The 11845-nt window shown below is 41.0% G+C and overlaps 1 long non-coding RNA gene across 1 annotated transcript; it reads left to right on the top strand.

Annotated features, from left to right (window-relative positions):
- The first annotated feature begins 5361 nt into the window (after positions 1–5361).
- Positions 5362–6192, top strand: LOC147628451 (uncharacterized). Its single transcript, XR_015268195.1, has 2 exons — positions 5362–5499; positions 5974–6192. It is a non-coding gene; the product is annotated as an uncharacterized LOC147628451 (long non-coding RNA).
- Positions 6193–11845: the final 5653 nt, after the last annotated feature.

The raw sequence follows: 11845 nt of genomic DNA, 5'->3' as shown, positions 1-11845 counted from the left end.
GATTGTAGGCTTTTTCATAAACTATAGAGCTTATGATGTTATCTATTCTAATCTTTTTTGATCACTTGTCAAATAACGTGTATATTTGTGTATAGTGGTAAAATTTGTTCCAGGAAATTCCATTAAAAAAAGTCTCTTTCATTCATGAAATTTTTAAAATAAACTTTTATTTGAAAAATTTGGTATTTCTTTAGGTTGTGTGAAGTTCTTCCATCCCATTTGAAAGTCAAGTTGTTTTTATGTCAAAAGGGATTTTATTTTTTAAGAAGGATAAAATTTTTAACCTACAGGTTGTTACTATAAATCACAATGTTGAAACTATAGTATAGTTTTTAATTGCCTCTTGATTCAACTTACACCAATAACGGTGTCTCATATAGTTGTCAAAGTAGAGATGACACAACGTTCTAAAAAGCAAGTTTATAGTATAAACTTTTGAAGAAAACCTCATTTGAGATTAAAATATGTATAAATGTCACTACATCTCCTACTATGTTGCTCATAAACCCTAGTACTTTTTAGGATTGAATTGGCGTATTTAGTGAATTTTATTCATTTGCATGGCCAAGCGTCATCCAACACCACATAACACCCTCGTAGGATGCCTTGTTTAATTAGCACAACTAAGAAGGCAAAAGTAATGGTGCTTTACTATCATGAGATCATATAAGCACAATAGTTTTGAGGACCTAGCATTATTAACTTTGAGAGAGAGAGAGAGAGAGAGAGAGAGAGAGAGAGAGAGAGAGAGAGAGAGAGAGAGAGAGAGAGAGAGAGAGAGAGAGCATTGAATTGCACCTTAAGATGCACATCTTTACACATTATGAAGCTTGTTACTTATCATCACAATTAATAAAGTACCTTCTCTAATGCCAGTTGTGTTAAAATTACAGCAATGTGATGAGCTATGGTGGATCAAATGCTAGAATCAACATCATTAACAAAGTGATTAGATGATAATTAAGACGTGATTAGTGAGCAATTAACTAATAGCTTAATGTAGGCATGGATAATCAAAAACCAGCAAATTCTCATGAGGCCAATGCCTCAATTTATAGAGTTTACATCCAAGCATCTAATCCCACTGATTTCTCCTTGATTCACTCCACCTCTTTTGCTTGATTCTCTCCACCTCTCCCAGAATATCTCCACACTTCCTAAATCTTCTCATGCTGCCCTTTATTCTCTCCTAGTAGATTCTTCTCACCTTTTCACAAGTTCTCTCACATTTACAGATTCTCTTTTACAGCCTCTTGCCAAGGGCTTGTTCCCACACACACCCTATTCAATTGTATATTTCAACACCTCCCCTCAAGTGAATACTCCTAGCACACCTGGAACCTATACCAAGTTTCTCTCTTACTTGATAGTCCGCGAGACCAGTGCCTAGCACACCTCCCCTCAAGTGAACTTAGCACACCTAGACCCTATACCAAGTTTCTCTCTTACTTGATAGTCCGCGACTAGTGCCTCAAGTCCCTAAACTCATAGTCCTTGACACACACTCTCTCTCTATGTGTCCAAGGCTACTACAAGTGCCCGTGACCTTGACTAAAGTGCTCACACATACATCTACCACATGGCCTACATCATCGGTGGCTCAGAGGTGGTTTTACTTTGTTGGGGTAGGTTACATTGGGTTGTGGGGTCTCTCTCTCTCTCTCTCTCTCTCTCTCTCTCTCTCTCTCTCTCTCTCTCTCTCTCTCTCTCTCTCTCTCTCTCAGATTTTCACATGGCTCCTCACTCTTTGGAGCCTCACATCTTCTCTTGTCTTCAGTCTTCTTGTCGTGGCAGCTTCTCTTCACGCGTCCGTGTCTTCCTCTTCTTTCAGTCTTCTTGTTGTGACAGCTTCTCTTCTCGTGTGCATGTCTTCCTTCAATGCTTCCTCTAGATCTTCTTCTTGGTGTGGATCCTCTTCTTGGAAAGAGTTGTTCTTCTTCTTTCATGGGGCTGGGGCCATGAGCTTGTCCGTCAGTTCTTGCTCCATGTGAGCAACATGTTTAAACATTTTGCTTACAGTTCTTTTGGGCTTTTGATGTTTATCTTGTGTCATTATGCAATGCAAACCCAAATCTATGCGGGAGGTCTTACCTCTTACCTTATTCTGGACAAGGGCAGTGTCTAATCCCATTTTTACACTGATGTAATGTGCCCAATACATAATGCATATAGCATTTGTTCTTATGCACATTCCCAAATGCAACTCTGGCTGTGAATAATCTTGAATTTGAGTGTGATTTGCAGGCATTAACTAAGGGTTAAATGCAAAATGATGATTACCACAAATTTATCAGCATAATTTTACTAGAAATCACATTAAATCAAGGGTAACCAATTTGTACGGAATGGTTGGAGTATCAAACCAACTCCGAATTGCAATATGAAGTTATAGGGATCTGTATCAGATATCTAAAGGTTAATTTGAACCCTCAATTGCACCAAAATACAGTGATTAGCATTGATTCATTGATTAGCAAATTAATCCTCTGTTTTGTGTGCAGAAAATAGAGTATGCGGGGAGCCCAGATCTGAGGCCTTAGAGTTCAAATGAGCTCAAATCCTTTCAAGGCCATCAATAGCAATTAGTCTAGTAGAGGATTAAGTCAAGAAACACAAGATTTGACCAAATATTGAATACTTAATCTTTGTTTTACCAAAGTCACCTGCAGATTTGATGAAGAGCTTGGATCTCACTATAGACTTGATCAAATCAAATTCTGACTTCACTAGCTTGTAGAGCATGTGTACAGCATGCTTGAAAACCCCCGGGGCTAAGAGGAATTATATCAATTTGATTTGGAGTAGACAAGATCTGTAACTTTCTCAGAAAAAACTGTGCATGAAAAAATGCGATTTGCTCCTGAATGCGCCGGTGGTTTGCGCTTCTGATTTGACTGGCTGGAGCACAAATGAGTTGGCTATGTTGGGCTAGAAGGGTTTGGGAAATGGTTGAGCCTACAAGGAGAGGGAGCTCCTCCACTGGCTGTGGGGGTACAGAAAGATTTGATTATTTCTTAATTATCTACTAATCCTAATTAACTAGATAATGGGCTCAAAAACTTGATGGATTCTAGCCTTGGCTTTGATACCATGTTAAAATTACAACAATATGATGAGCTATGGTGGATCAAATGCTAGAATCAACATCATTAACAAAGTGATTAGATGATAATTAAGATGTGATTAGTGAGTAATTAAGATGTGATTAGTGATTAGTGTGAGTAATTAAGATGTGATTAGTGAGTAATTAAGATGTGATTAGTGAGTAATTAACTAATAGCTTAATGTAGGCATGGATAATCAAAAACTAGCAAATTCTCATTAGGCCAATGCCTCAATTTATAGAGTTTACATCCAAGCATCTAATCCTACTGATTTCTCCTTGATTCACTCCACCTCTTTTGCTTGATTCTCTCCACCTCTCCCAGAATATCTCCACACTTCCTAAATCTTCTCATGCTACCCTTTATTCTCTCCCAGGAGATTCTTCTCACCTTTTCACAGGTTCTCTCACATTTACAGATTCTCTTTTATAGCCTCTTGCCAAGGGCTTGTTTCCGCACACACCCTATTCACTTGTATATTTCAACAAGTTGTTAAAGCATACTTCACTTAAACTTATACACATCAGCACCAAAAATTATTTCAAAAAATTAAAGCTTGCATGTGCATTTTGCTAGGACCTTAAGAGGGAAGTGTACACACTTTGAGTAATAGTCCTTTAGTCGAGGTACATTACATGAATGTGGTAATCTATTTAACTAACTTGTTGATTATTATTCAAGTTGGGTTTTGAGTGTGGATGCCAATCATATTTACTCACCCAAAAAAAAAGACTTGGTTGCTTTATGTCATAACTCAATATCTAACCTTGATGAGGCTATGTGTAAGATTTGGTGGACTTGTAACTCTATTTTAATTTGTGACTACATTTTAAGTACACCTTAAAATGGGTTTGAAATCTTTAATAAAAATCAAGTGAAGACCATATCTTAACATTTTGATGTATATCAAGCTCAATTATCTTAAAGGTCTTCGATATATGTATTGATCTTAGTGTGGTGTGAATGCATGCTTGACCTTGATGTCGACTTCATTGAATGCCATTAAAAGCACCAATGGCATGGCATTTTTGTTAAAACAAATCTTCAATGAACTAGTTTGAATGCTAGTCTTTAAAATGAAACTATATTGGTGTATTGATTAAAGAGCCATGTACTCTATTTTGAGATGTGCTTTTTTAAACATTGGGTCAAAAGTATTATTAAAAAATCATTGTATGGTCCATGATAAAATTGAATATATAGATGTGAGGCATCTTTTTTGTTTTGGGGGCAAAGAAAGGAAGAGGGAGGGGGGTGTGAATGAGATGTAAACATCACATAAAACTTACTCTTTATGACACTTAGCACATAATCCATATTTTCACTCCTTCCATATCAAATCATTTAGTGAAGATGGGATGTTGCATCACATTAAGTATAGGTTTCTTTAAGGGATAAAGTATGTAAATGCCCAAGATGCCTTTTTATGTACAAAGATCTTGAGTTGCTTCTTTTGTGATACTAATGTAACATCAACTAACGCATTATGAAAGTTTGGTTGCACACAATCTTGAGTGGCTTTAATATTTTACTCTTTCGGCATCAAAATGTGAATCGTTATCGTGAAGGTGGACATGTAGCTAATATAATATGGGTTTGTTTGAGGGATACAATGTGTACATATCTACTACTATTCCTTCTTATGTATAGAGATCTTGAGTTGCTTCTTTGTGAGCAAAGTGGGTGACCCCTTATATTAGTGATGAATTAAGAAGATGACGTTTCTTAGCAAGCAGATAGACGAAAACCATAATGATTTCGGCAGACGTATTTAAAATGAGATCATGATTCATGACATGAACAGTTGATTCAATGAATATGTTATGATCTTTGGAGCTGTATGTAGAGAGAGAGAGAGAGAGAGAGAGAGAGAGAGAGAGAGAGAAAGGAGGTGGCCTTTACTTTGTCCATAGGGGTATGGTGGGTGAAAAAGAAAAGTAAAGTGAAAAAGGACGAATAAAATAAAGGGCATGGACACGTGGATAAGGTTGGGGTGCAGGCTTTGTGATTGGATAATTATTGCAAGGCTTGTTGAAAAGGCGACGGCTGTCCAGGAGTGAAAGCGACGTCAATTGGCGTGCGTACGTGGCAGGCAGGTGAGGGGCCACGAGGGCGCCACGGTGGAGAAAGGTCTGCCAAAACACGTGGGAGGAAGATGGGTCTAGGGCGCTGGAGGGGAGCAGGAGTATTTTGCATGAGCTAGCACTCTGAGTAACGCCTCCCTCCCTCCCGCCTCCCTCCCTCCCGCCTCCCTCCCCTCCCCTCCCCTCTCTCCCTCCCTCGCACCACCCTCCTCGCTCTCTCCCATTGATGGCTTGGCCGCGCCGCCTCATCTTCCTTCCGCTGCGCCGGCTTTGGAGCTCCTCCGTGAACTATTTCTGCCGTCGTCGCCGCGGTAACCACCCTGTCTTTTTTTGGGCGCTTAGATCTAGTTTTCTTAGCTCTGTTATGGAAAGATGCAGACCTTGATGAGCATATTTTGAAGTCCGCCTTAAGCCCCATCACCTTGCACCTTGTCAGGCAATCCTGAGTAACATTATCACTATTCGATTTTACCACTCAATTTAGTGAAAGCTTGCATGTGGAGTAATATATTTTGATCAAATTAAATTGATCGGCAGCCTCTTTTGCAGTAGCGTCCTTTTAATGACATTTCCATAAGCATGCATGTTGTTAGGGTTAAGTAACAAGGAAGCTAGCGTTAAGTGTGCATGTAATTAGGGTTACATGCATGTCGTCAGGATTAAGTAACAAGGAACAATGATAAGCTATCATTAAGTGTGCACGTTATTAGGGTTAAGGAGTGTTGTTAGGGCTAAGCAGTTGCCTTATTTCCCTTTCTTATCGTTTATTTTTTATTTTTGGGCAGGAGAGGATTTTTCCATGTTATATTATCATGTGCAATCTTGTGGCTATGAAGATGTGCATGTCATGTGGACAATGCTCCACACGAACCAGCTCTCCAAAACACAAAGCGGTTCAGTCCCACTTTTGTTAGTCTAAGCTGATAACTGAAGCTCTTTGAATTTGAAGTACTAGATGGGACTCTTGCTTGAATATGGGTTATCTAAGATTGAAAATTATGTTATGCTTATACTGATCCAAAGAGGAAACGCTCCAGACTTTTACTTTGTAGAAAAACTAATGTGGATGAACATTAAGGTTGAGTGTGGACGACTTCCAACTTGATAAGGTGAATCTTCATGCATATAACACTCATAGATCTTGAACCTTCTCATATCTTTTTGTTACACTCCTTACACACACACACACACACACACAACATATGAAATCATGATCTCGAGATCAAATCTTCCTTGTACTGGGTTCCACATGGTTTCCTTAGATGATCAACATGAGGAGGGCATGGGCATGTGCTTATGCTTATAACATGGAAAAGTTTGTAAAAACCAGACGAAATAGTTTGAAGGGTATGTGCATGGACAAGAAATCAGCCATCCATTCCACACATTGTCTGATACACTAGGTCATCGAGAACGATTCAGTGGATTTTGGACACGAAATATTTTGAAAGGGCATGTGCATGTGCTTATGACATGGAAAAGTTTGTGAAAATAATTCTCTCTCTCTCTCTCTCTCTCTCTCTCTCTCTCTCTCTCTCTCTCTCTCTCTCTCTCTCTCTCTCTCCCCACCAACCCCTAGCACTAAGAGATGGAAATATTAGGCTCTAGCCTCAAGATCAAATCGGCCTGAGGGTCATAAATACGATATGCCTTGGACACAGTGTTGTATCCGAGAAAAGTCATGCGCTGAGACTTCGAGTCCAACTTGGAGTGATGCTCCTTAGGCATATGAACATACGTCGAACATCCAAATATCCAAAAATGAACAACGGAGGGCTTCTCACCATGGAAAGCCTCATATGGAGTTTTATCTGGAAGAGCAGCAATAGGAGACCTATTTTGAATGTAGACAGCAGTGGAAGCCGCCTCAGCTCAAAAACGTCAAGGTAATGAAGAATGCTCAAGCATAGCATGGGCCATCTCCATAATGGTCCTATTCTTCCTCTCGGCAACTCCATTCTGTGATGGAGTATATGATGTAGTAAGCTGTCTCCAAATGCCATGGGTCTTGCAATATTACCGAAACTCCTGGGATGTAAACTCAACCCCTTCATCAATCTTGAGAGCGTTGACCGAGTGACCGGTCTCTTTTTCCACCTCAACTCTCCAATCACTGAAGTGCTGAAAAACCTCATCCTCGGTCTTCAGAAAGAAAACCCAAGTATATCTGGATGTCAAAGATCTGTGTGTCGCCTCCTTCGGAAAGGCGGCTCGGTGTTGCTTCCCCTGTAAACAAGAGGAACAAGTAGAAGACGGAGTCTTGATGATCGGTAATCCCTCAACCAACCCATCCTTCGAAGCAGCTCGCTGCAGAAGCTGATAGCTCAAATGGCCAAACCGAGCATGCCAAAGAGCAGAAGAAGCACCAGAAGAAAGTAGAGCGGTCAACTTGTAGAGACCACTATCTTGGACTCCCTGAGCCAAGATGCTACCAGTCGCCTTATCACGAATGGTAATCTCATAATAACGAGAAAAGATCACCTCCGCACCCTGAGTTGTAAGAGCACTCACTGACAAAAGGTTAAAAGCCAAATCTAGAATATACAGAACGTCAGAGAAGTACCTCTTGTCCTTAGAAGAGCGGAAGATGGGGATAGTGCCATGTCCATGCACTGGCACGGAAGAAGAATCACCCAAAGTGATCTCGCCTGACTTGGCAGTGAAGTCCTTGAACCAATCTCGATGGGGTGTCATATGAGCAGTAGCACCGCTATCCACAATCCAAGACCGTGATTGAGAAGTCACAAGAGCAAGTATACGCCGAGTACCTGCTAAGAGAAATGCCATCATCCTTCTTGGGTTGAGACACCGCCGTAGAGGAAGAGTTCTTTGCTGCTTCATCACGCTTCTTCTTGCGACATTGGGGTGACTTATGACCCTTCTTGCCACAACAATGACATTCAATGTCCTTATTCTTTGAAGATTTGTTGTTGTCTTTACCCTTGTTGGAATCCTTGGAGTTCTTGTCAGAACCCCGTTTCCCTTTCTTTTGTTGATTCTTCCCTTTCTCTCGCGCTGCCAAAGCTCCATCAGGGCCACCAGAGGTGCTAGTCCGCTCCTCAAAGCGAGACTCAATCTGCATAATGGAGGGGAGAACTTCCTCCCAAGTAACTGGAACAGGACGAGGAGAAGAAACAAGAGACTGAAAGTATGCATCAAACCTCTCGAGAAGCTTGGAGAGAAGCCGAATAGCTATGTCCTCTGTAGAGATGTCCTTGCCACAAAACAGCAAGCTCGTCTCGGAGGTCTTTCATCTTTGAGATGAAAGCAGATAAAGATGGAAAGATAGAAACTGATAAGTTCATAAGTTGCTTTTCCAATGCCAAAATCCAATCCGGAGACTTGATCTCATAGAGATCTCTGCAAAAGCCTTCCAAACTTCATGTGCAGCATCTCTTGTACGCACATGAGAGAGAACAGAATCCTGACAGTTCAACATCAGAAAGGAGAAAACGCATCTCTTGTACGCACATGAGAGAGAACAGAATCCTGACAGTTCAACATTAGAAAGGAGAAAACGCATCAATCATTCGACTGCCAAATATCAATTTGTGCTTAAGTCGCACCACCGGAAGCAAGGGTGGGAGGGGTGGCATTGGCCGGTGTAACAAGCCAATCCCAAAGATCCACGCCACGCAAGGCCGATTTCATCTTCACCTTCCATAGGGTGTAGTTGGAACCATCCAACTTTGCAGACTCAAAGAACAGAAGTCGGTGCAACCATCACAAAAGCTTGGGCTCAATCTCAAGAAATATGCACAAACTGAGAAGAAGATGTGTCCTCCACAGGTACCAAGAGTGCCACCAAAGCCCGAAACACCACAGACCCCCTATGCAAAGGGCAAAGACCACTGGAGAGGAAAATGTAGCACAAAGAAGGCTGTTGTCCTGAAAAAACAGGCCGTAGGAGATGTAGAAAACGCAGTAGCAAAGGGGCTGCAAATGTGAGAAAAAACACAGAGGAGAGGGTGCTGAAAACAGGGCTCAATGTGGGGCAGCAAAGAGGTTGCTAAACCGGGAGTGATGATACCATGAAAGAGTGCATAGAGCGGAAGCAAAGGAGCACTAGAGTGTGCTGAATAGAGAGTGCAAGAGAGAGAGAGATATGGAACAAACTATGCTTAATATACTAAAGCAAAACAGTCCCAAGCAAGAGACACTAGAAGTCTCATAAGTGAGGGAGCAAATATTTACAAGACTGAATGAAAAGTGAGAGGCCAGCACCTCCTATTTATAGGTGAGGTATGCTGGCCGACTGGGGATGCTAATGCTGGCTGACAAGAGCATGTATTCTGGCCGACTAGTAAAATACCAAAAAGGCTGGGAAAAATCCCAGAAAAATAGGAGAAAAAGGGGTGGCCAGCCGACAATCAAGGGCCATACAAAAGGGACCAAATGGGGACCAAATATGAGCAGAAACTGGGGATGAATGTGCTAACATCTAGCCCCCCCTTCCTCTCTCTCTCTCTCTCTCTCTCTCTCTCTCTCTCTCTCTCTCTCTCTCCCTCCATGCCCTCCCTCCCTCTCTCTCTCTCCTTCTACACACTCTATCTCTCTCCCTCTCTCTTATCATCCTTCAACACGCATCCTCATGCTCTCTCCACCTCTGTCTATCCCTCTCCCTCCTCCTCCCCTTCTCTCTCTTTCTCCCTCTACACACAATATCTCTCTCCCTCTCTTTCTCTTCCTCCTTCAACACGCACCCTCATGCTCTCTCCACCTTTGTCTATCTCTCTCTCTCTCTCTCTCTCTCTCTCTCTCTCTCTCTCTCTCTCTCTCTCTCTCTCTCTCTCTCTCTCTCCCTCTCCTTGCCACCGTATGCGCTCTCCCCCTATCTAGCCTTCTCCCCCTCTCTCTCCATGCCCTCCCTCTCTTCCTCTTATCTTTGTCTCCCTCTCTCTCTCCCTCTACATACACACACACTCTCTCTCTCTCTCCCTCTACACACACTCTCTCTCTACCTCACTCTGTTTCTCTTTGTCCTTCAACATGCACCCTGATGCTATCTCCACCTCAAACAACTATTATAGCGTCAGTTATATTGGTGTCACTTATAGCATCAGTTATACTGATGCTTATAGCATCGAAAAAATAGCGGCGCTTACAGTGATGATTACACCCCGACACTTTTCCAGTTCCCTTTATAAAAGCCACACTATAAACGCTGCTACCTTCTCTTTCTGTTGTAGTATTTATGTCGAGAGGGTTGGACTTTGTTGCAACAAACTCAACAACCTACCCCTCGTGTTCTTGTGCTTCGGGTTGGAGCTTGACCAAGACAATAGCCCCCTCCAATTTCTCTAGTTCTTGGGCTCCAACTTATTCCTCAAGATGCTTAGCTGTATCCTCTAGAAAACCAGTAATTTGTAGAGAGCTTCATGTTTCTTCGAGAGGGAGTTCAACAGCCTCATTGAGAATTAGAATACAAGTTGTTAACGGCCATGACAAACTTCTGACCAACATTACCTAAATTCAAATCACCTATTGTGTTCACTATGTCTTCGATAGAATGTAGTGAATATATTCTTCGTGAATCAAGCTAAGTGTTTGAAAAAGGAAGGGTTTGAATGGATGTAGGTAAGGAGCTTTATAAATCATTATATATAATAAGAACTTCAATTTCAATTCATGTCACATGATAGAGTCCCATAAGTAAATCTTAACAAATGTCTTTAGATTTAGGATTTATGTTTTATGGTACTTTGGACTTGCCTACTTTTAACTTTTCTTTCTAGTTACCAAAAAAAGTTGTATATCTGGCTTCTGAGAAAACAAAAGAAACAAAGAGAGACCTATGTGTAATTGCATTTCCAATTACCAAAGATTAGAGCATATTTATAACTTGTACATAAGCTCCAAGAAAAAAATAGAGAGAGAGGGAGAGAGAGAGACGTGTAGTACTAAGAAATATATGTAATACTTCCTAAGAAACATGAAAGTGATTTACATACTTTAAAATAAAGTTATTCAAGGCTTACAACGACTAGAAACTAACCTTCAAACATGGAAAATTTGCAATCACTTATAATTTAGAAGTGATTTCTTATGCTCATCTAGAGAAATTTGTTGTGCATTTCATTTATTTTGGTTAGGAACAAGGAATGCCAAGGGTCAAAATTTGAAGGTTAGAGCCTTGATGTTTCCATCTCTTGAGGCTAGAGCCTTGATATTTCCATCTCTTAGTGCTAGGGACAAAAGCTATTTGGGGGGGACGGGCGAGAGAGAGAGAGAGAGAGAGAGAGAGAGAGAGAGAGAGAGAGAGAGAGAGAGAGAGAGAGAGCTTTTGACAAACTATTCCATGTCATAAGCACATCCACATGCCCTTCAAAATATTAATCAACTGAATCGTTTTCTTGATGATCTAGGTGTATCCGACAACGTGTGGAATGGATGGCTGATTTTATGTGCATGCACATGCCCTTCAAAATAGTTCATGCAGATTTTACAAAATTTTCCATGTCATAAGTACATGCACATGACCATGCCCTTCAAAAAAAATCATGTGCATGCCCCTTCTATCGTTGTGATCATCTAAGGAAACCATGTGGAACCCACTACAAGGAAGGAAGATTTGATCTCGAGATCATGATTTCATATGTTGTGTGTGTAGTAAGAGATAAAGGAGTGTAACAAAAAGATCTGAGAAGATTCAAGATC

The sequence above is a fragment of the Cibotium barometz genome, chromosome 19 (assembly GCF_041138505.1).
Source record: "Cibotium barometz isolate CiBa-2024 chromosome 19, ASM4113850v1, whole genome shotgun sequence".
Classification (NCBI taxonomy): Eukaryota; Viridiplantae; Streptophyta; class Polypodiopsida; order Cyatheales; family Cibotiaceae; genus Cibotium; species Cibotium barometz.
This window is presented reverse-complemented; position numbering and strand designations above follow the sequence as displayed.